General features: G+C 39.8%; 1 long non-coding RNA gene across 1 annotated transcript; it reads left to right on the forward strand.

Annotated features, from left to right (window-relative positions):
* The first annotated feature begins 14,918 nt into the window (after positions 1 to 14,918).
* LOC136375595 (uncharacterized) lies at positions 14,919 to 18,868 on the forward strand. The gene is made up of 4 exons (XR_010746091.1): positions 14,919 to 15,005; positions 15,680 to 15,795; positions 17,224 to 17,542; positions 17,575 to 18,868. It is a non-coding gene; the product is annotated as an uncharacterized lncRNA (long non-coding RNA).
* Positions 18,869 to 22,838: the final 3,970 nt, after the last annotated feature.

Consider the following 22,838-nt stretch of genomic DNA (forward strand, 5'->3'; position numbering starts at 1 on the left):
CACTTCTTATTCAGGACGGGGGAACAGCTCCTCTGAAAACATGTTCCACTTAACCAATCAAACCTATCCATTTTATATGCTTTTTCTGCTAAAACATCAGTACATAAGCTCTTTTGCATAGTATGCATACTATGCGTGTTCTTAAATATAACCTTTGTGTTGGTTGGTTCCAATTGTTATAACTTCATCAATATTCTTAGTCTAAAACAATTATTGGTCATCTCTCCTGAGGTCTACTGGTTGGAATCCTTAATATTAAAATCAAGGTGGAAAGTGGAGTGGGTTTCCAAGCGGCATAACTGGGAGCATGGTGATCTCCAAAGATTCTTGACTGAAACATAAGGGTCCAGTAACTTCTTGGTGATGTTTTAACTCCAAACACAAGACTCTTGAATATTTCTGTACCTTATACTTGGCAATTTTCTACTTAAATCATAGCTAACCCTTTGCTAATATTTATATATTATTTGATCAAAATATTAGTAACATTTTCCCCCTTTGAAAATTTTGAAAATTATTTCAATGTTTTCATGTGAATCTTATTCTCTACATGCTGGTGAGAGACTTGGAAGTGATTCCTTTGCATCTGGTTGTCTAGCTACTGCTAGGATAATCATCCAATTCCCTGCAGTCTTGTTGTTAATTTCGCTTCTTTAAACAATAGTAGAGCAACATAATTGCTAGGAGGACTACTAACAAAATTTGTTAATCAGTGATTTTACCCATGAACTCAGATTCTATCCCAATCCACTAAAAAATTTATCTGTCCAATTTTCTTACATATTTTGTTGAAGCTCATGAATATTTTCTTCTACATTTTCTAGTAAGTCCAGGTCATGCTCTATATCTTGCGTCATATTTGGAATTTGTATGCAGCAATGATCAATTCTCTTTTAAGTATCCACAAACCCCATGTTCTGTGAACAGGAGTGTATCCAAAGCCATTCCATTTTATAAAGTCACCCTGGATGTTGCTTGTAACTGCAATGTTTAAATCCATAAATCCTTTCCTGGTCATATTTGCCAGCCTTTCTATGCATCCTTGTGAGTTCGTATCCTTCTTTACTCCTGTATATTACTAAAGGGGAGTCAAAAAACACTCTAAGACCTGACTAATTTTCACTCCAATGAAGGTTCATTCCACCTTCATCCATTTTTGACCTTCTCACCCGTTCAACAGCAGTTTTCTACTGTTCACCTACAAGGAGCTTTCTTCCCAACAGGAAATAAACTGGCATCCCTAATGTAATTTGCTTTACTTTGCCATCTAAAGGTAAAGGAGTTGTCCATGGTCCCCATCCCTCATTGCCCATACTAAATGTCCAAGGCTCCTAACTGTAGCTCTACAGCAACTAAATAAAAGCTCCCCTTATATCAGTCAATTGAGGTTACTTCTGAGGCCTCAAAACACCACACTTAAAGCAGCAGTTTAAGGAGGAATACGACTACAGTACCTTATCACAGGACTACAATTATATATCCTCTCACATTTCCACCATGACACCCGGCTTTTGTTTTACTTGGAATCTGTTGGGAAAGGTGAGATGTCAGGTTCCCCTTTCTTGCACAAATGGCCAATTTGCAAAAGCTAAACCATCCCAAGTAAAACACCATGGGGCCTTTGCCATATACTGAAATTGAGAAAATTTGTCATAGACCAAATGGAGTACCAGTATGCCTCCTTTTCTTTTGTTTGATTAGTTTTGCCACAATGTCCATTCCATAAATATTTGGTGCATATTTTTCTTATTTGTTCATCATAAGAGCACTATCCTACCGTCTGAAATCTACCCATTTTGGTGAAATATAATTTTGAAATTTCTCACAATCAGCTCTATTCCCTGGAGACTTCCATTGTTTCCTAACTTTCCTCTAACCCACTCCTTCCATCCAGTTACAGGTTCTGTTCACAATGTGTGGTTTCATTTTATGTTCTGCTGTAGTCAAATCCATGGTTAAAACTCCCCATGGAATGGACTCACCTACTGCTCTTGATATCTAAACAAACAGTAGCTGTGACACATACTGCAAATTGGCAACTCCTTGATTAATCCTAACATCAAATACTCCTCTGGAGTTTTCTCAGGAAGAGGATTAATTGCTCTATTTCTGTTTGACTTTCAATTCTCATTTGCCTTCCTTCTTGATCTGGGTGAGTGCACTTCTTCCAAATGACTGAGTTGGCAAATCAAATTCCTTGGTCTCTTTCCAATTCTCATCACATTCCCCACTTTGAAGTTTGGTATTCCCTACAAACCAGTTCTTGTTTTGGACTTGGTAACACTATGTCACATTTTAGGTCTCCTTGCTCCTTATTTTCAGTGGGTTGACAACAAAAAACACCTTCACTTCAACAAATGAAATATTGACTGCCATCCTTCAGGATGATAAGGTATGCCACTGCACTGTGCCATTGTACCTATGTATTTAGTTTAAAAACAAGTCCTTTTCTACCTCTTTCCCCTCTCTTTTCCCAACTCATTTCAATTTACTAGGATTTAAGTTTGGTATCTGAGTAAAATCACTTACTGATACTTCTTCTTGTTCAAGTTTTATCTGGCCCCAGGCTCCCACTAACATTAATATCCAAATCTTTGTCCAATTGATGACTAAAGCCCCACAGAACTGGATTTTCGGCAGAGATTTGCGTTGGCAAAATGTTATAGAAGTTATATTCTATATTCTGCCAAAATTTTGCACTAACTTAAAATCACATTCTCCTTCCCAAAAGTTAAAAACGTAGTTTCTATCATTATTACTATTGTTGTTGTTATTATTATAAATATGCAATTATCATCTTCATCTAAATCCAATAAATAGTATCCCCCTCAAAATCATATCCATACCTAAACCAACAAGATTTTTATATAAATATATATATACAAACTTCATGGTGTTAGTCAGTCTTTTCTCTGCTGAATTTATTGTGTGGTTGCTGGTTTTACTTGTGTGTGATGAACTCAATGTTCATTCCTTCCACCTAGAGTACAGTGTAAGTTACCAGGAAAGGTTGATCTGGTCCCTTCCACTTCTCCTGGATTGGTCCAAAATTCCAGGTTCTGATGCACTCTTAGCTCCTGGTCAGAAAGGATGTACAGGCAAGGCAAGTCCCACTGATCTGTTGATAATGATGTATCTTTTAAAACTTGAAAGAGTTAGTTTCAGTGCTATTAAATACTAATTTCAGCAAAACCTTTGAGTCTTGTCTTGTTGGTGTGACATAGGGAAGTTTCTGGCCATCCAAAAAAACTATCTACCAATATCAAAATATACCAGTCTCCATTTTGCCTGGGAAATTCTGCAAAAACGGATTTGTCAATATCTGCACGTAAATTTTTTGTGTTTTAGTAGCCCTGGAGGTGGCTTTCCTCCTTCCTTGGGATTTTTTTACAAAACAAATCACAAATTTTTCAACAACTGATCTATTAATTTCTGTCATCTTTGTGCTTACTATATTCCTTTATAAAGTAGTTACCATATTCTCTCTTTCCAATGTGTTTTCTGATAGGTTATCTTAGCTATTTATATGTTAATTGTGGAGGTACATTACCTGCCCACATAAGTTTACCAATCACTTGCTGGGATTTTTTGTAGCTTCTTATGATAGGGCTAACTGACTGTCCTGATTGCTATAATTTGGTTTTTGTTTCCAGGCATTCAACTTTGTGCTCAGTATTAGTGCAAGGATACATTTTCCAGCAAACTCTTTAGACTGTTTTGTCAGTGAATCAATTCCTATATTAACTGGAGATTCTCTAAACTGCTGAGCTTTATAAGGGCATCACAGCCACTTCTTTCAGTTTTTTGCACACTCTGTAGTAGTTATTTCTTCTTTGTATTTAATAGGAGCCCCTTATGCTGATAACAGTTCCCTGTCTTCCGTGTGGTTTCATGGTGTATTACTCCAAACCCGTATTTTAAATCAGTGCATATGTTTACCCTTTTCCTTCAGTGATTTCTAGCACTCAGTGTAAGGTCACTAGTTCTGCTTTTGTGCCGATGTGTTAAAAGGTAAAGTCTGGGCTTCTATTACCTGAGTCAAAGTTCCCACTGCATAACCAGCTGCCTGTTATCTGTTTTGTACAATGCTGCTCTCACTGGAGTGCAGGTCCAGTTCTGGGCCCGGGGTGGGATCACTCTTGAGATCAGGTCTGCCAAAACACACTTGTTCAGTGGTTAGCAGTGTTAGGGAAATTAATTCAAGATGCCAGAGGTTTGTGTCCAAAAATGAGACAGAGGAGTCCTGTAACTTTATTCAAATAATGGTAGAGACCATGGAATATTTCCCATGGGGTCTCTCAAATTGCTGGAGGGTGCACCTTCCTTTTTATCCTAATTTCCCAGTCTCATTTCCCTCTCTCTTTCCCTTTTTCCTGACATACTTGAGAGGTGCAGCCTTCCCGAATTGCCTAGTACAGACCCCCTTCTAATGTGCACCCCCCTTCTTTTTCTCTGTATCTCTGCTCTTTTTCTCTCAGTCTAGGAATTTAGCACGACCTTGAATAAGCAACAGTCTGTGTCAATTAGTGGAATTCCTTTGGAATTTATGGATCCTCCCACTGTTTCTTTCACCTATCAGTATCTGGATTTATCTACAAGCAGGCCCACAGTTTATTTGTAAAAACACGTCCCCCTCATTCCTTTCACTAGGCAGTCATGAAAGAAAGGTCTCTGGGCTTCTTTCAAAGCCTGGAGAAACATGGCTGGGCTTAAAGTACTGCTTCCCTTAAGCTCAACATTGTCCTGCTCCAATGGAGCAACCTGGTATGGCAGCATCCTGCTGGCAGCATCCTGCTGGCAATATCCAGTGTCCTCCTTTCTGTTCCAAACCAGATATGCCCATGTGGGGTATGTGGCAACTTTTGTGCTTCTCTGCAGCTACCACCTCTTTCAGATATACCACCTCTTTCTTTCCAGTGTCAAATTGTTTGGACAGGATACTTCCATGACCCAAAAGCTGCACCAGTACCCCTAGTGCCAGGTACATCCTTTCCTGCACAAGTAACTCAAATGGTTTGGTTTAAGTGTGAGAGTCCCAGTGCAGGGGTTGGCATTAAGGCTCTTTTAGGGCTTCAAAAGCTCTCTGACTCTCAGGAGTCTAAAGAAAATATTTTTGGTGGAGGACCCGTGCAAGGGTTTTTGCCAGTACCCCATAACTGGCAATCCATAACTGACAGCATCTGGCTGTACCTGAGGAGGTTTGTATTCCTTGCTCTGGAGTCTGGCAAATGGCTTCTTTTCAGCTGCTTCCCAAGCTTCTTTCTTCCCTGTGAGATCTCAAAACTAAAGTATATTACTGCTTCTTTGTCTATTTGTGCCATTTTCTTTGATACCCTGTATCCAAATAGTCCCAAGAAATTTAACAGCCTTACACTAGCACCGAGGCACTTACTTTCAGTCTTGATTGCTGGTAAAATATCATCTACACATTGTAGTGAAGTTTAGTCCAGATTTTCTTTTTACAGCTTTCCAATTTTTTTCTTTTTTTTTTTTTTTTTTTTTTTTTTTTTTTTTTTTTTTTTTTTTTTTTTTTTTTTTTTTTTTTTTTTCTTTTTTTTTTTTTTTCTTTTTCTTTTTTTTTTTTTTCTTTTTTTTTTTTTTTTTTTTTTTTTTCTTTTTTTCTTTTATTGTTTTCTTTTTTTTTTTTTTTTATTTTTTTTTTTTTTTTTATTTTTTTTTTCTTTTTTTTTTTCTTTTTTTTTCTTTTTTTCCTTTTTTAATTGTGAGTCACATCCCATCAGCTGCACCTTCCACCTGGTGTTTGGAGTCTCCTACTCAAAAGCAAAACACTTCTAACTACCTACATCAGAGGTACTGCAGAAAAAGCCTCCTTAAGATTGAGCATCATAAACAAGTTATATTCCCCTTTCAGTGCTGTCATTAGCTCCTGCTAGATAAATATCAAGTACTTTTTAATAATAGGCCTTAAACCTTGCACTAATTTGTAACTGGTAATCTGTATCAGTATGTTATAGTCTAATTCACACTCTTTCAATAACCTATAGTCTAAAATTTTTTAATAAGCTTCTCCAACTTTTTACTTGCTTCTCACTTAAGAGGATATAATTTTTGTATTACCAGTTTGGCTTCAGGTTTGAAAGTAATCCATACTAATTTTGCCACCTTTGATCATCCAGACATCTCTCTTTGATCATCCTGGCAGTCATCTATACCAATGGGGTTAATTCTTTACCTCCTCTGGGATTTCTTCCAGCTCTTTTTTTATTCCTGTAACATAAAAACCTTTGCCTCAACACCTTTTGATTCTGATATTTGATTTCTGTTTCTTCATCACAGAAAGTTATTTAAGCATCCAATTTTCCCAATAAATCTCTTACCTATGAGGGCATTCTTTATTCAAGCACATAAACATCAGTGTGTCTCTGACTGTTTTCTTAACTTCAGTTGTAATGTTTGTAAAAAAAGCCTGTTCTCTTTCCTCCCTGTTGCACCCACAATGCTTACAGCTTCCAAACTGACTTTTTCTCTACACATATTCAATACCAAATAAGTTGCTCCTATACTAATTAAAATTAACTTTTTCATTCTCCAATAGGGAGCGTAACTGGTGAGTGTGATGGTCTCCATAGCTTCTTGTCTGAAACATAAGGGTCCAGTAATTTCTTGGTGAGGTTTGTAAGGTTACACATTCCAAACACAGTCTGATTATATTTCTATACCTTATACTTTCCAATTTTTTACTTATAATCATAGCTAACCCTTTGATATTATTTAATAGAGTATTTGATCAAAATATTTATAACAATATGAGTGTGTGTCTGTCCACTAAGAACGTGCAGAGGTCACAGATAAAAGCCATATGGTTTGTGGAGCTAGAGATAATAGAACAGGGACAGAGCTTTTCCAGTTTAGGAAAGTACTTATCCCATGTCTTGACATCATCTCAGGGTGATGTCTGTTGCTGTCAGAGCAGAGTCATTGGAATGGATCATGTAAACAAACTCATTTTGCATATCAAATCTCTGCTGAGCCCATTCAGGCTGAGTGGCACCATTTTATCTTAGAAGTGTGAGACACCTCAATCTGCAAGCTGCAAAGAGGCCCATTCCTTATTAGCATATGTTTTTCATTCCAAGTTAGGTAAGTTTATTACAACCTTGAAATTCATCAATTTCCACCATGAGTTTCCATTTGTGTTCTGCTTTTTATGATAGAAGTGCATTCCTAGCAGACCTTATCTGGTAGTATTTATAATCCTTTCCAGCGTTCAGAAGGTTGCATTGTTGCCACAGGAGCCAGCTGAGCTCTCTGCACCCACAGTGCAGTTAATCCACAAGCAGAACACCGCTGGGTGATGGATTAACTGTAGCTACTCCTTGGTGTCTTCCTAGGATCGTGAGTCTTGCCAGGTTTGCCTTGGCAATGTTTCTGAAAGGGGACTGGCACTGTTGCTGAGCTGCTCTGTGTTTTTCCAGCATGGTGGTTAGGTGAACAGCAGGAACTGTGTGGGACTTGGGAGCTACTAATTTTCCTAAGTATTTGCACAGGAAGTTCCTATACCAACACTCAAAAAGACTGTGAAAAACGAGTTTTACTCTTTTTTTGTGAATTTTAAGAAATAGGTTTAATAAAAGATAAGACAATTAAGAGATAAAAAAACAAAGTATGACTGCCCGGTGACTTGGCATTTAGCCAAGTCCACACCCTGCTATTTCAGAGACTTTCTTTAAATACCCTTTCCTTTGTATCAATCTGTTGAATGTTCATATTTTTCCATAAACTAGTTTCCATAGTCCAGGGACTGTTTTGCATGGCCCCTCCTTGGGTCTGCCTTTTTAGAGCATGCGTGTTTCTTGGCTGTGTCTTCATTATCACCTCCAGATTGGGCCTTGGTCCGTGCTTTCCTATGATGGGAGATGCTGATAGTTGGTTTATCAATAGCAGAGTCTTCTTTACATGTTCACTGGATGTTATCCCAGCCAAACAGACAGTTTAAGCATACTATATCACTACTACCACTATGCCTAATTTTCTTTACTAACAGCAGAAATAAAAACTTATATCCTTACCACAAAGTTATTAATCATATAGCACACACCTTGCAAAAAGCCAACTTTATAATAGGCATTTGTACCAAAGACCATAAAGAAATGCAATGGGAGGGTTTTTTTTCCCAAATCTCAAAATAAATGTATTTTGCCCCTTTGCACGTTTATCCATATCAGCATCATAGAATATTTTGAATATTGGAGGGGACCCACAAGGATCAAATCTAAGTCCAATTCCTAGATTAGTGGCCTGGCCAGGACCACTTATGTGCAAGAGAAATGGTGCAGGGTACATACTGGTTCTCAGTAAGAAAGGCATGAGAAGACATGAGTTAAAAAACAGCGGTTTTAATAAAATAGAATAGGAAGAGGAGTAGAGACAGCAAGGAAATCTAAGACACCTTAAGATGCTGGGCACTGTGTATTCAGTCAGCATTGTTCAAGACCAGGGGAAACCCTGCTGGGTTTGGTAGGGAAGGTGATGAAGCTTTGCTGACACTTTGTGAGTGAAGTCTCTCATGAGTGGTGTGAAATGTGGGGTTGTGTTTCGTGTCAGGTAGAAAATTGGCCTGTGTAGTTGTGGTTGTGAAATGTGGGGAACGAGGCCATGGGACAGTTATAAAAAGGAGTTTTAATGAACAAACGGAAAAAGCATGGGAAGAGGCTTTTTGGACAAATATTTTGCATGCTTATAAATTAATAATGTGAGCTTTAAAATTATCACAATATAAGTTTTAAGGGTTTTTTAGGCCTTTGTAGGTAAATCCGTGGACGGCTGGGACAAGGTACTCTGCTGACCTGTGATATTCTAGAACACGTGGTTTTATTGCAAGGGTCGTGGGTAAAAGGGCCTTGCCTTCAGCCACCAGCCTCAGCTGAAGGGAAGTCCCAAAGAGAGAGGGAGAAAGAGCAGCAGAGTGAGAACTAAGAGAGGAGGGAGCGAGAGAGCAAGGGGGCAGGAGGAAGAGCCAGAAGTAAGAGCAGGAGAGGTAAGAGTAGCGGGAAGGAGAGGAGGAAGAGGGAAGAGGTAAGAGTTAAGAGGTAAGAGGGTGAGGTCCTTGTTACAATACATTATATCTCTTTTTGTGATGAATATTCTAATTTACAGTGACCAACCAATACAAGACACAAAATCCTATCTACATACAGCCTGTAAGAGCTACTATATTACCATATTGTGTTATATTTTAAACTCTAAAAACTACTCTTTTAGACTTCTGTTTTGCTACATTGACCTTTGGATCCCTTAGCCAGCAGAAAGGTATTGTTCAATTAAAAGGGATTCTCCTTCAGCTAGCTAAGCCATTGTTTTCAGGTTATATAGTAACTAAGACTCAGTATCCTACAACTCAAAGTAAGCTTTCATTTCTATTTCGATTACAGGTTTCATATTTTCAGAATCTTTTGCAAAGCAATCATATTTATAAGGTTTCCCTGATTCGTCTTCCCCAACAGGCCTTTAACATGTAGGATAGAAGAATGTGGAAGTATTATTATTTGCTTTGAAAATAAAATTATTATAAGCTTTAAGCTTGTTTGTAATTAGAGGTTTTGAACTATAGCTTTAGAATATATATAAGGAGTGGTAATCACCTAAATAAAAGAAGGAAGTGATCTTATCCCAAGCTAAAAACTGAGGATCCTGGAAAGGAAAACTGGACAATCCCGGAAAGGAAAACTGGACGATCCTGTAAAGGGAAGCTAGACATCACCATCACTGATGCAGGATTCTGAAAAAGGGAAACTGGACATCACCATCACTAATTTACAACCCTGGAGTATAGAAATTCAATGTCACCAGTAGGAACTGATCGCAATGCGGTATAGAAATTCGACTTCACAAATAGAAACTAGGAGGAAATCACAAAAAAACCTGCTGAGAAGTGCTTATGAAGATGCTCAATAAATACCAGCAAAAATTAGTAGCTGATGTGCAGCTGGAGGGAAAGCCCCCACTGTACCCGGTGGGCTGCTTTGCTCACACTTTACCATTTGAATTAATGAAATGATAAATAGATTGTTGATATATTGGCTGAGTCAACCCCTTCATCTTTACAGTGGTATTTGTGAGCACTTCATCTTTGATGAAGCTGCAACATGTAATAAGTGATCAGCCTATTTCATCAATAAGCAATTTTATTGATAAATATTGCTCAATAAAATTTGAAAAAGCCACAAAGGTCAGCACCGAGCCCAGGGTCGGTACTGGGTGAACTGCAGATTGGCGCTCTCTCTCACACTGAATCTCCCTCAGTTCACAAAGTCTGCTTCTGTGTGAGTTATACAGAAGGGCCGGCTTATAAGGGGCCGGTTTACAGCTTTTCGGCCAGAAAGAAGGTTGCCTCATCCTTTTGTCCACTCAGTTATTGTTCCCTATTCATACTTCTTTTCTTCCCATCTGCCGGTCCGATGAATAGCTTTCCGGGCAGGGCTGGACTCTGAAACCGGTATTGGGATGTACACCCAGGCAGGTGTTGATCACCGGGTCGTTGGCAACCCCATCTTCGGAGGGGACCCATCTCCTCCTGGTGGAGACACCCTTCTTTCTATTGCAAATGAGCTGCTTCCCCTGTTCCCAGCGGAGGCTGCAGTTTCCCCATAACCTTTTATTTGTTGGATTCAAAATGATTTTATACCATATATTTCTATAAAACACGAATTAATTCTCTAAAAATCACCATACAACATCATGGAAAGATCTGGCAACTCACAGGGCAGAGCCACCATGCTTTCCACCAGAGCTGAGCTTCAGGGGCTCCAGGCAAAGTCTGTATGCCACACACAACAGCCATGACCCTTGGAGGAGTGTCCTACTCAGAAGAATAAATCACGCTTTTCTGCCAAAGAACCGTTATCATCCTTTGGAACTTAGAATGAGGCTTCAAAAGGTTCAATTATTACTTTTTTTCCTTTTTTTTTTTAACGTGTGTCAGACCCGCCCCCCGCAGCTCAGATAAGGTGCGAGGAGGGAGCACTGCTGGGGGCAGGCGTGTTTGGGTACGTCATGGAGAGGCACTGCTTGTGCTCAGGCCAAGTGTTCCCGTGTCCTCTTTCACCACCTTGTCCCAGCTGAGCCGGGGCTGTGCCGTGCCCGGAGCCCCGTCCGCAGGGACTGGAAGGAGGACAGCACCTGGAGGGTCCACCGGGAAAGGAGAAGCCATGCCCAGGAGAGGGCTGAGAGGGTAAATGGAATTGCTGACCTGAAAAAAGCACTCCAGCTTCAACTCTTGTGGGGTTGCTGCTGCTTGAAGCCGAGGGCACCCCTCGGTGTGCAGCCCCGGGGAGGGCTTTGGGCGTTTTGTCCCCGCAGAGCCTCTGCCTCGCTGGGCGCTGAGCGGGACCTTGTCCCCGCTGTCACTGCAGGGGCGAGGGGCTGCGCTGGGCTCTGAGCCTGCTGGGGAAATTCCTGCTGCTTCAGAACCTCTCCCGGGAGGCTTAAATCTCCTTGAGGAGCAGCAGACACTGATCAAAGCCCAGGGAAGGTGGGGGTGTTGGGGAAGGGTGAAGGTGGGAGCTGGCTCGCCCCAGCGCTGGGCTGCCAGAGGCTGGAAATGCCTCCTCCTTGCTCGGCGGTTTCGAGGGCTTGAGACAGCTGATACCACCCGAAATAAAGTGTCTCAGAGCATTTCCTGCTCCATGGAGGGGGAAGTTTTAGCGCAAAGTTTACTAAAGGAGTGCCTCGGTTGCGCAAAGCGTTAGCGAGGGGCGAAAATGCGGATTACAGAAGTTTTGACGAATTTGTGCTCATGTATTTTTAGACGTTATCGTTATTATTATCTTGCAGTGAGCAGAGTTTTAAATAGTTTCGAATAAAAAAGTGCTGGAGGAAGGAAGGAAAATTATTAAATATCTATAATGGTGCAGTTTATTACACAGTTCTAATAAGAGAGATATTCATATTAGGAGCTGGTTTTGTAAAATTAGTACATTTTAAAATAATCTCATTGCATTCCTGTTCAAGTTACAGATGATGGGACCATACAATAGGAAATACATAAATAACACATTTTAAAATATATTTTGTAATCAGCCAGTACATCTTCAAGGTTTAATGCACATTTCTGTAGCAGCTGCATATTAATAAAAAAGAAAATAAAGCCTAGGAAACAGGCTGACATCCCTCTGCCATTTTCCACCTTAATTCCTCTAAACAGTTTGGGGTACGATCCACCTTTCAAATTATTTGTCGCACTTTACAGTGTGTTTGCAGCTCTTAAATTCTGAAAGGATTACAGGTTCACCTCTATGAGATTGATGAACCAAATTTAGACAGAAAGCCAATAATGTTTTCTTCTTTATATCTTTAGTTATTTACTAGCTATGAATTTTGTCTCATATTTGTATCAATAGCTGTTATGGGATCAATTTTTTTTGAGTTAGGCTCTATGCGTATAAGTGTACCATGGGTAACAATGCTGAACAGGAAGAACATTTGGTGATAACTATAAAAATTTTAAAGAAGAGTTGAGGTGATTGCATGGATTTGTGCAACGTATCTGTAAACTCACAATTAAAGTATTCTCTTACCTGACTTGGGGACAAAATTGAACGCTGCCTTTCTGTATTTATTCTGTAGTGTGTGAATGTTTTTTCATGGTTTTAAAGTTTCTTCTTCTGGTAATGATGTTTGAATAGTAATTAATCTACTATTTAAAAACAGCAGGTTGTAGCTGTTGCAAATATTAGTAAGGATGCAGACTTTTGGTCATATTGCATTAAGTTGATTACGCCGTAAATTTTACTCAGCTTAACACGTCCCTAAGGTGTCTGTATCTTGAAGATTAGTGTATTTCAAGATTGTTCTAAAGAAATAGCTTTATGTCCCTGAAAATATGCACAGGACACACATTGCAATAGCTTGTCCAAAGTGTAATATTTTATGGTCAGAACACAGACAAGAGGGTGCTTAAGACCTGTTTAAGTAAGGCTTGGAAGTTTTAACTTGTTTGTGTGTTAAAATCAGGCAGGAACATCTACAGATACCTTTGAAAGAATCAGATCTCTGTAATCTGTTGTGACATTGCTTTCCAAAACCTTAAAGGTACTTCTTGTAAAAATCAGATGAAATGACTTGGCTTGAATATTGGGAGTTTAATGAATTTTCTTCGGTGGACTTCAACTAGTCACATGTTTTATATATTTTTTGTATATAATATATAATATATATAATAATATATATAATAATCATATATAATATATATAATATAATATAATATAATTATATTATTTGATACATGTTCCCCAAAAAATGAGTTTTATGGAAATTTAAACTAATAGACATTAACTTCCAAGTAATATAATGTAAATAGAAAAAGTGCATCTCTTCTCTTTTAACACCTCAAATGAGAAAGCATAAAAATTGTCAGTGCTTCAATTTTGTCTCAGTATTTTTTTAACAACTTACTAAAGGAATTGCATCTAATAGAATAGTTATTCTTGTACCAGAATTAAACATTTGGTGACATTTACATTTGTTATTGCATTTACATAAGTTCAATAGAAAATCTGATCAAGAAATCTGCATGTGTGGTTTCTTTGGTTTATATAAATGGAGTTTGCATAGAGGAGATAGAGACACACCCTGTGGTTTATAAATGGTTTGTGTGCATATGTATTTTAATGTGTAGGAGACTGGAATGAGGAAGACAGTGTAAGAAGACAAAGCCTTCTGTCTAACTCAGATAATGAAATGCTTTTTTGCATAGGTGATAAGTCCTGCAGATGGAGAGTATGTGACAGTTAGTTTTTCTGCAAGATTTTATTTGTCCCTAGTTCAGACTGGGGTTTTGTGACTTTGTTTGTTTGTGGTTTTTTGTTGTGCATTTTGTTTGTTGGTTTTTGTTACTAATGAGTACTAATCTATAAAACAATTTACAGGCCTATTGCTTCTCTCTTCAGAATCTGATCAGTTGTCTGCTCGATTTACTCTTAATTATTCTAATTTGGAAAAACATATATCTGAAGTGCATTCTCATATAAATCTCTATATAAGATAATCGTACAAAGGCCACGAAGTGCCTCTGGAGAGTTCATTATTTATGTATTATGGATAATTACTGAGTATAAAAGATATATTCAAGACTACTGGCAGTCTTTGTATAGGTCCTTAACTGACAATATTTAGAGGTCCTTTCTGAACTCAGGAAATACCCATCCTGGGAATAGCATCTTTTTGCATAGAGCACTTCTTTCTTCTTCTCTTATGTTGGATGGTGCTGATTGTGCTAATCCTTATGAAAGTACAAACAGCAAGAGAATCCAGTAAGGAAAAATATTCAACTTCATAGTGTATCACTGCATTTATTTTCTTTTTTTTTTTTTTTCTTTTTTTTTTCTTTTTTGTATTTTTTACAAAATTCACAACAGCTCCCTACATTGAAGAGGGCTGCATAGGAGCCTCGTAAAAATGTCTGACACAAAAAATATAGAGAGCTGTTAGAAACACTCCCACTGATGGGGAAGAGGACAGGAACAGGGAGAGGGGAGGCAGTGAAAGTTCCACATGCAGCTGTAGACGGGGGGATGATTAGCTGTTCAAGGTTTGGTTTCTTTAGTTCCTTTACCCTGCCTGGTGCCTGCCTCTCCGTTTTTCTTGTGTTGCTGTCTCGTGCTTTGCCCTTCTCAGTTCTCCGATTTCCTCCACCCTCCCCCTTTTTAATGTACTGGAGTACTACTGAAAACAAAGTTGTAACCAGTGATTCCTTGAAGTTTCTCCTCTATTTCAGCATGTATGTATCTAGAAGGGCATTAAGAAGACACTTTGATCCCCGCTGGTATCCAGACGAGACATACTTACTATGTAAGCTGCAGTGGAATGGGAATAGGTCTTGGAAACACTGGGTCAGAAACGACATTAACCATGCAGAAGAGTATTTCCTGCAGGAAATCTTTGAGCCAAGAAGCTACGGTTTCTGTAACATCACCTGGTACCTGTCCTGGAGCCCCTGTTGGAGCTGCTGCGATAAAATACAGGATTTCCTGAGGAGGCATCCCAATGTGAGCATAGACATATGTGTAGCACGGCTCTACTTCTCCGACATTGCAAGAAACCAGAGAGGCCTGAGGGAGCTTAACGGGCTGCCCGGAGTAACCATTCGAATCATGGAAGAAAAAGGCAAGGTTTCCCAGGCTTTGTGGGACTGGGGAGGGGTGAGCTGGTGAACTTTGTGCATGGGTGAATTGGATACAGGCTTGCTTCTGTGATGCCTCATGTGCCACTCAGCTTCTTTGGAGGCATAGCCATCACCATGCAGTGAATGAGAGTGACATCCAAAAAAAAGATGTTTAAATAGTGCAGGGGAAGAGGGGCAGGACCCTTAGCAACCAGGTCTGAAGGAAAATTCTCCTTTGTTTAGAGATGGCATCCTTATGGCACCCGTGAGGGAATGAGAAATACAGTCCTTCTCCCTTTTCCTAAGGGAATAAATGCAGTTGCAGGGATCAGATTAACTGCAGACAAGCTCTTCAGCCAAAGGAGGGAAAAAAAAAAAGCCCAGAGTGAATGGCATTCGTTCCAAATATGGAGTGGACAGCATCCATCAGCTGACCTATCCATAGCCAAGCTGTCTCTGTGATATGGATACAAGGAAGAGCTTAAAAAGTCTTGTTTCCTGAGCTTCTCTGGTCTCTGAATAAACTCAAGAATAATTGTCTTGCTTGTATCTCTCCAGACTATCATACCTGTTGGGAGACCTTTACACAAGGAGGTGTTCCTTATGATTTCTGGCCCGAGGACTTTGAACCAACAATACGGAGATATCGTTCAATGCTCGGAAACATCCTTGAGGTCAGTACACTGAGAGATAGAGGGAATCACAATAAATGATTTGCAGTCTAGGGCAACTGAATTATAAAGGGCAGGAAAGAAACCTTAGTATACATGTAGCTCTAGTTCAACTTACAAGAGTCCTGCAGCAGGCTTTTGAAAAAAGTAATGAACTAAAATCATCTTTCCCAGTGGGACAGGGAACTATCCTGTCCCCCTGGGAGAGAAGCACTGTGGATATTTTTCCATCATATTGATGCCGTCTTGGTTTTTTCCTTTTTTTTTTTTTTTTACATGTTCTCTGTATTCTTTGCACGTATATTTGGAGCTCTGTAGCCTATTATTTTGTTGTAGCTTCTTTTCTCAGTATTCTTCCATGCTCTTTCCCTAGGCAGGAGGACACAACAAATTCCAGAGCTCCAAGCACCAGGGGATACAAGGCCCTTATCCTATCTTGGTTCTTCCTGGGAACCAAGGTTGATAACAAGGTCTTTGAGACACATTTTCATAAACAAATACAGCTAGTACCAAGGGGGGACTCCAGAGAAGGAGCTTGACTTGAGGAGGAATTGCATCACTGCTTGTTCTCCTAATTGGTGCTTTCTATCAATTATGATAGTTTCCTAAAACTAATCAAAACTGTATTCATTTTGTGTGTGGGGACTTTTGTGGATATTCTCCATAACTGCCCCTGGAGGCCTCCAAATAAAAATCCACGTTTATATTACCTCCTATACTAAAATTATCTCAGGTTTCACTTTTGAGTTGAAAAAAGCCACAGTATTATGAATGAAAAGCTATGAGTGCAGTTTTTCTCCTTTGGGTTCCAGGGTGGGAAATTCCTTGATTTTTTACCTGGAACTCATTTTAGAAACCCCCCACCAGATTCCTTTTTAACCTGTATCTGAGTGTGGGTTTCAGTTTGTGAAGTGGTACTACTCAGCCACTTTCTCTCAATGTCTGCAGTGGTCTGGCACTCTGCATTCACTGGGCCCCTGCATACTTCATTAAAGTCCCTTCTAGCCTCCATTCAGTAACTTCTGTGACTGGTTGGAAGGATACAGTTTCTGTGCGATGAGAAAAGCTGTTCAAAACAATGTCTGTACCCTGGGAAAATTCAGTCTTTGTTTTTGTTTTGTGCCAGACCTCCTGATAGGCAGGAGAGAAAAGAGTGTGTTCAACAACACACTGAAAGTTTGTGTCCTTGAAGACTAGACTTTGCTTGGATGAATAGGTCCACATCCTTGGCTGGGAAGGATTGTGTTAAAATAAGAGTGAAAGAAATCTATGACTACGTGGATCATTGGTTATTTGGGAAATACACCTTTACAGTATATGTGGAAAAGTAATACCTTGGGCTAATACAACTAATGGACTGCTTCTGCTATGTCTGTTTCAAATCACAAAGCAGTTGGAGGATCTAAATGTTATTTTCTACTTCTGTTTTAGGATCATCGTTCGTAGAATCAAAGAATCACAGAATATCTCAAGTTGAAAGGGACCCTAAAGGATCGTCAAGTCCAACTCCTTTCTCCTCGCAGGACTACCTAAAACAACATGACTAGAAGCATCATCCAGGTTATAAACAGGTTATGTAGTAGTTGGCTTTCACTAAAATTTATTTGTTTTAATTATAACATTGTAATAGTTTGTAGATAATTAGCATAAGTCTCAGTTTGCTTTTAAGAATGGTAAAATTTGTAATTGCTCGTGGGGAACATAAAAGGGGAAGCAAAGCTTTCACAAGATGTAAGTGGGCTTGTGAAAGGTGTGTTTTAAGATATGATTGTTATTGCAAAGTGTATATCCAAGATAGCTTAAGTGGAGAGCACAAGATCATAAAAGGAAAAGTACCAAGCTTAAATAGCATCAGAAGACCATCAAAAGACCACTCTAGACTGTTGATATCTGCAGTTATTAAATCATGCAAACACTACAAAAATGTAAAGCAAGATTGTGGTCATCAAGCTCAAAATAAATTGGCTAAATCATGTAAGTAAGTAATACAACTGTAATGGTATAAAAGGCTGCAGACTGAAGAAGTGGGTATATAATAGCTTTGCCAGGCTTTATGATTATCCCTTTTATTATCATTTATTAAAACTCTTAAAAAGTTAAGGGGAATGAGCATCTTACCTCTGACAGGCCTGATGGTGTGACTGCTTCCCTGGAGAGCCTGTTCCTGTGACCCACCACCTTCTCAGTGAAGGTGAGCTGTTCCTAATGTCCAAGCTCAACATCCCCTAATGCAGCTTCATTCCATTTACACCAGTAAATCTACACTACATTTACACTGGTCACTGGTTTCAGGAATAGATAAATTTCAGCATTACCCGGTCCCAAGTGGAGAATCCAGCACTTGCTCTTGTAATATTTCGTACAGTTGGTGACTGCTCAGCTCTTTGGTATCCAGATCTCTCTGCAGGGCCTCTTTATGCTCAAGGGAATCCCCAGATCCTCTTAGTTTAGTATCATTGGCAAGATTACTTAAATTTGGTTCCTACATTGGATTCCTCCATATAGATGGTTTATAGGAACATTGAAGATCACTGGCTGTAAAAGTGAGCCCCAAGGAACCCCAGTGGTGACCAGTCGTCAGCCTGATGTAAACCCACTGACTGTAACTTTTTGAGCCATCAGCCAACTGCTCACCCAGAGCCCAAGGACTTACCTAGTCATGTGCTGGACATTTTATCCTGAAGGTGAAGTACTGGGGCCTGAAAAATGGGCCTTGAGCCAAAGTTGACCTCTAGATGAAGCTTCCAACCAAAGGTTATATTTGTATCTGCTCTCCGAAGAAGTCCTATTATCAATATGATATGTGTCTCCTTTCTTTGGTGAAAGATGTATTTACCTTTCTGTATTAGAAACTGGACAAGGCCAGGTCTTTTTTGCTCTACCTCCGTTTTTCTATCTTTCCTTCTTCCTTTCTTCCTCTGCTTTTAAGTTTAGGTCACTGTTGCCACAGGCTGCTTAAAGATTGTTGTTGCTTCACGTTGTTCAGAAAGGTTTAAATGGTTGCTGCTACAGGCTGTTGAACCTATCATATGGTTTTAATTGCTGTGGCCTATATAAATAAAACTTTCTAATTTGATCTCTTGGTGGTGTTGTGCCTTGATTTAGCCCAAGGCTATCCCAGATGTTAGCTACCTCAGAGTAGGTGGTCCAGGACATGCCTCTCAGGACCTGACAATTGTGTCTCAGAATAACCTTCTTCATAACTTTACCAGGCACTGAAGAGATTACAGGCAGGCCGTTCTTGATACATTGGAACAACACTGTCATCTTCCACTTGACCTGGAACCTTTCCAGGCTCCCAAGACCATTGAAAAATAATCCTAGATCCTGTGATGATATTGGTCAGCTCCTTCAGTACCTTGGGACAAATTCTGTGAGGCCCCAGAGATTTATGTACATCCATCTGGAGCAGCCACTCTTGAACCAGTTTGAGATTGTCTCTGAGTTTATCATCCCCTCAGTTGTGGTCTTCCAGCACAGGGCTTCTGGGGTCCCAGGGCCCATCATCTGGCAAGAGATGGGTCAGGATGCCAAAAGGAACATCTCTGGAGACTTGCTGTTGTCTCAGATAAGCTTGTTTTCCACCCCATGATTTAAGAAGAACAGAGGTGGACTTAACACCATGAAAATGCCCATCAGGACAGAAAGCAGAGTCCAGACACTGTATCTAGCAGTGACAGAGGAGCTGTTTTTCACAGAGAGCAGATAATCCTGGCCAGCAGCTGTGGTTTGAGCCTGTCCCACTACCTCAATACCCACAATGACTGCACTTGGGAAGCCTGCATCTCACCTTTAGTGTCTGTATGGACCTAGTTTCACCCTGTCCTGCCATCTGTGTCCACAGCTTACTGGAGCAGAAAATTCCAGAAGCTTATAGTTAGCCATGTAAATAAGCACTTTTCTCTGTTTTAAACTGATCAACTAATCACAGTAAGTGTCAGTTCTTGCTATAATAATGTCTCATCATTAATCACTGGAACACTAGTCTGCATTAGAAAGACTGTCCTAACCTAGAGGATTTTCCACTCTTTCAGTGGAAGTTCTAATACTTAGCTGACAGCAGCACCTGACTTTAAAATTCAGCTTCAAAAATCCACAGATGCTCCATTCAACAGAAGGAAATCCTCCATCCACCAAGAGGTGTGACAGTGGAATGATAATTACAGTACCCATGGTCATTGCACTTCAGCGTCTCAACTCAGATAGCTGAAAGAAGTAAGTAATTATTTTTATTTGCAAGTCCATCCTGGAATTGGGCCACTAGATGGAACCCCCTTGTGCTTTTAAGGTGCTTTTAAAGAGGCAGAGGAAACTGATTACATAAGGTGTTGTGGGAGGGTGGGAAAGAGAAACACAGACAATGTGAAACTACTGAATGAAATTTATAAAGTGGTCAAAGTGTTCCCCATTCAGTCTCCAGTGTAACTAGTTGTTGGCACAGGCTGCCAAACAAATGATATCACAAAATATAATCTTCACAGCAACTTTGGGGGTGGTTGTTGATGCCCTGTCTGTGCCAAGGCTCATTTTCTCTAGTTCTTGTTTACACTATCCTGTTGGCCTTGTTGGCATTCTCTTACCACACTCGGGCCATTCACATCTTTTGGCCAAAGCAAGCTTGTGACATTCCAAGGTCATGAGCAAGGAAGAACACCAACTTGCTTTCACAATAAAAAATAAAGATGGTTATTATGGTCTGTACCTCTTGGGGCCCTGAGGACTTAAAAAAAAAATTAAATTGGTTATCTTGACTGCCCTCACTTGTGGCTTCCACTGACACACTGCCCACAGATGGCCCAGGAGCTAGTATGTTTAGTTTGGATTGCAATGAAGAAAATTAACTATCCATGATGGTGCCCATTGGTTGTAATGCCTGGTCCTGGTGGATATTTTCTGCTTTTTATGAGGTTTTTTCCTCCCATGACAGCTACGTCTTCAAGGTGAATTCTGGGGAGAGTTTAACCATATATTGTTGTCATTGACCAGTGTCAATGACAATGACAATTGTCAATGACATTGACTCCCTGAGTGCTTGGAAAAGAAAATTTCAGAGCTGAAAGTTCCTAGAGCTGCTCTGAATACTCTCCTTGACACAACCTATAGAAAATCATTGCTTTCTCTCAAGTGAAGTCCGCCTGGTTATGTGTTCCCCCACATATTTAAAACTCTGCTGTTATGTGATGACTGACTCAGGCTCTCAAGCAGAGCATGGACACTAATCCCCACAGGGTTTGGGGTACTTACTGTTTTGCTTCACCCTTTGACAAAGCATGTGCATTGAAACAAAGATGTAGAAATGAAGCAAAATCAGAAAGATAAATATATAGAACTTCTGTGACCCAAGATAGTGTGAGAAGACTGTAGAAGGACTGCTTAGAGTAGAAAAACGTGCCAAAATACAGATATGTTCACTTGCAGCTTTTTCTTTTCACACTGACTCCTCGTGAAGTATCTTTAATGAGCTGGGAAATTCTTTGATTTCTACAACCTCACCAGTTAATGTGAAAGAATTATATTATACAAGGATATCAGGATGTTTTGTTACCAAAGTAAGCACGCAGATAAGTCCTTCCCATTAGCCAATTATTTTGCACTTTGCCTGGGTCAGAGCTCTGCCTGCACATCCTTGTGGCTGGCTGCCATTCCACTTCATCAGCCTCATAAAGCTCACCCAGCAGTGGCAGGGTGCCACCAGTTATCTTAATCTCTTGTGTTTCGGGTTCCACCTATGGACGCCGAACAAGAGTCTCGGTAAAGTATGGTGATGCTGTGCAGTCTGCAGAGAAAATGAAAGCAAAGGTACTGGGAGAGAGAAAGGAGCCATGGGTGGGTGTGCTTATCAGAGTTGCAAAGTAATAATGCTGCCAAGGAAATGTATTTGTGTATCTACAAGCTTGTTTTTGTATGCATTATTGTGCGTACACATATATGTAAATAGACATAAATATCTTCATTAGTGTGAATTCATACATACAAGTTCATACATAAACACGTTTTAGCCTTTTTGAAATGTGGAGGTCACAGAATAAATCTCAAAAGGCTCTGTGTGGTTTTTCTTTCCATGAAAAATACAGGTACCTACTGGGAAAACTCCATTAAATCCAAGTAAACATACAGTGGATTTTCTTTTTACTGTCAAATGTGTCAGCAGCAGAACACTTAAACTAACACAGGATTTATTATTTCAAATTAAGTCCAGGAGGCAGCCTGTAAGTGGAGGTTGAGACTTAAGCCTCTGTAGCATAAGCCCCAGGCTTTTGTCACATTTAAATTTAACCTTTCTCTTTGCTACTTGGTGATTCTCACCTCTTGCCAACAGATCACTCAGCCAGAGAATAAAAAGCTCAGTGCCTGTGAAATCCTCAGAGATTTGCAAATTGGGATCTTAGCTGATTCAAACCTTGACCCTTTTTGTCTTCTTTGATGTCTGATTTAACTTTCCTTCTGTGCTCCTCTTTCTTCTCTAACCTGCTTCCATATATTTCCATTTCTAGGACTCTATCTCAGTCCAGATTTGTTACCAGATGCCCATCTTGGGTTTTGAGTGTCAGATTATCTAAAAGACGCTTGAGAAAAGGGAGTGGTACATCAGCAGACAACACCTCTGTAAGTCATGCTGTGGACCTGTTTTGCTGCAATCTCTTTCCTGGGAGACATCTGAAGGCACCCTGATACTCTGTCCACCTCTCTATCACTTAGTGTGCATCCTGGAGGCCCTTTGTAAAATGTCCTGAAGAAACTCTGAAGCTTCTACATTATTTTCCCTGGTCAATCTGGTTACATGTATATAGCATGGCTCTACTACCACCAAAGGGAATATTCTCATGAAGGTCTAAGGAACCTGGTGTTAAAAGAGACATGAATAAATATCTGTCCACCATTCCATGCACCCTTTGCTGTGTATGTTCCTCTAAAATGCATCCAGGTCCATGAGGCATGCATATGAGGGTGGTGGTAATTTAAAATATCCTTTTGCTGGAGTGGTCAGATGTTACCAATAGCTCAGCATCACGAACCACCTCCACATTTCTCTCTCACATTACCTT

Source organism: Sylvia atricapilla, chromosome 2 (assembly GCF_009819655.1).
Source record: "Sylvia atricapilla isolate bSylAtr1 chromosome 2, bSylAtr1.pri, whole genome shotgun sequence".
Lineage (NCBI taxonomy): Eukaryota > Metazoa > Chordata > Aves > Passeriformes > Sylviidae > Sylvia > Sylvia atricapilla.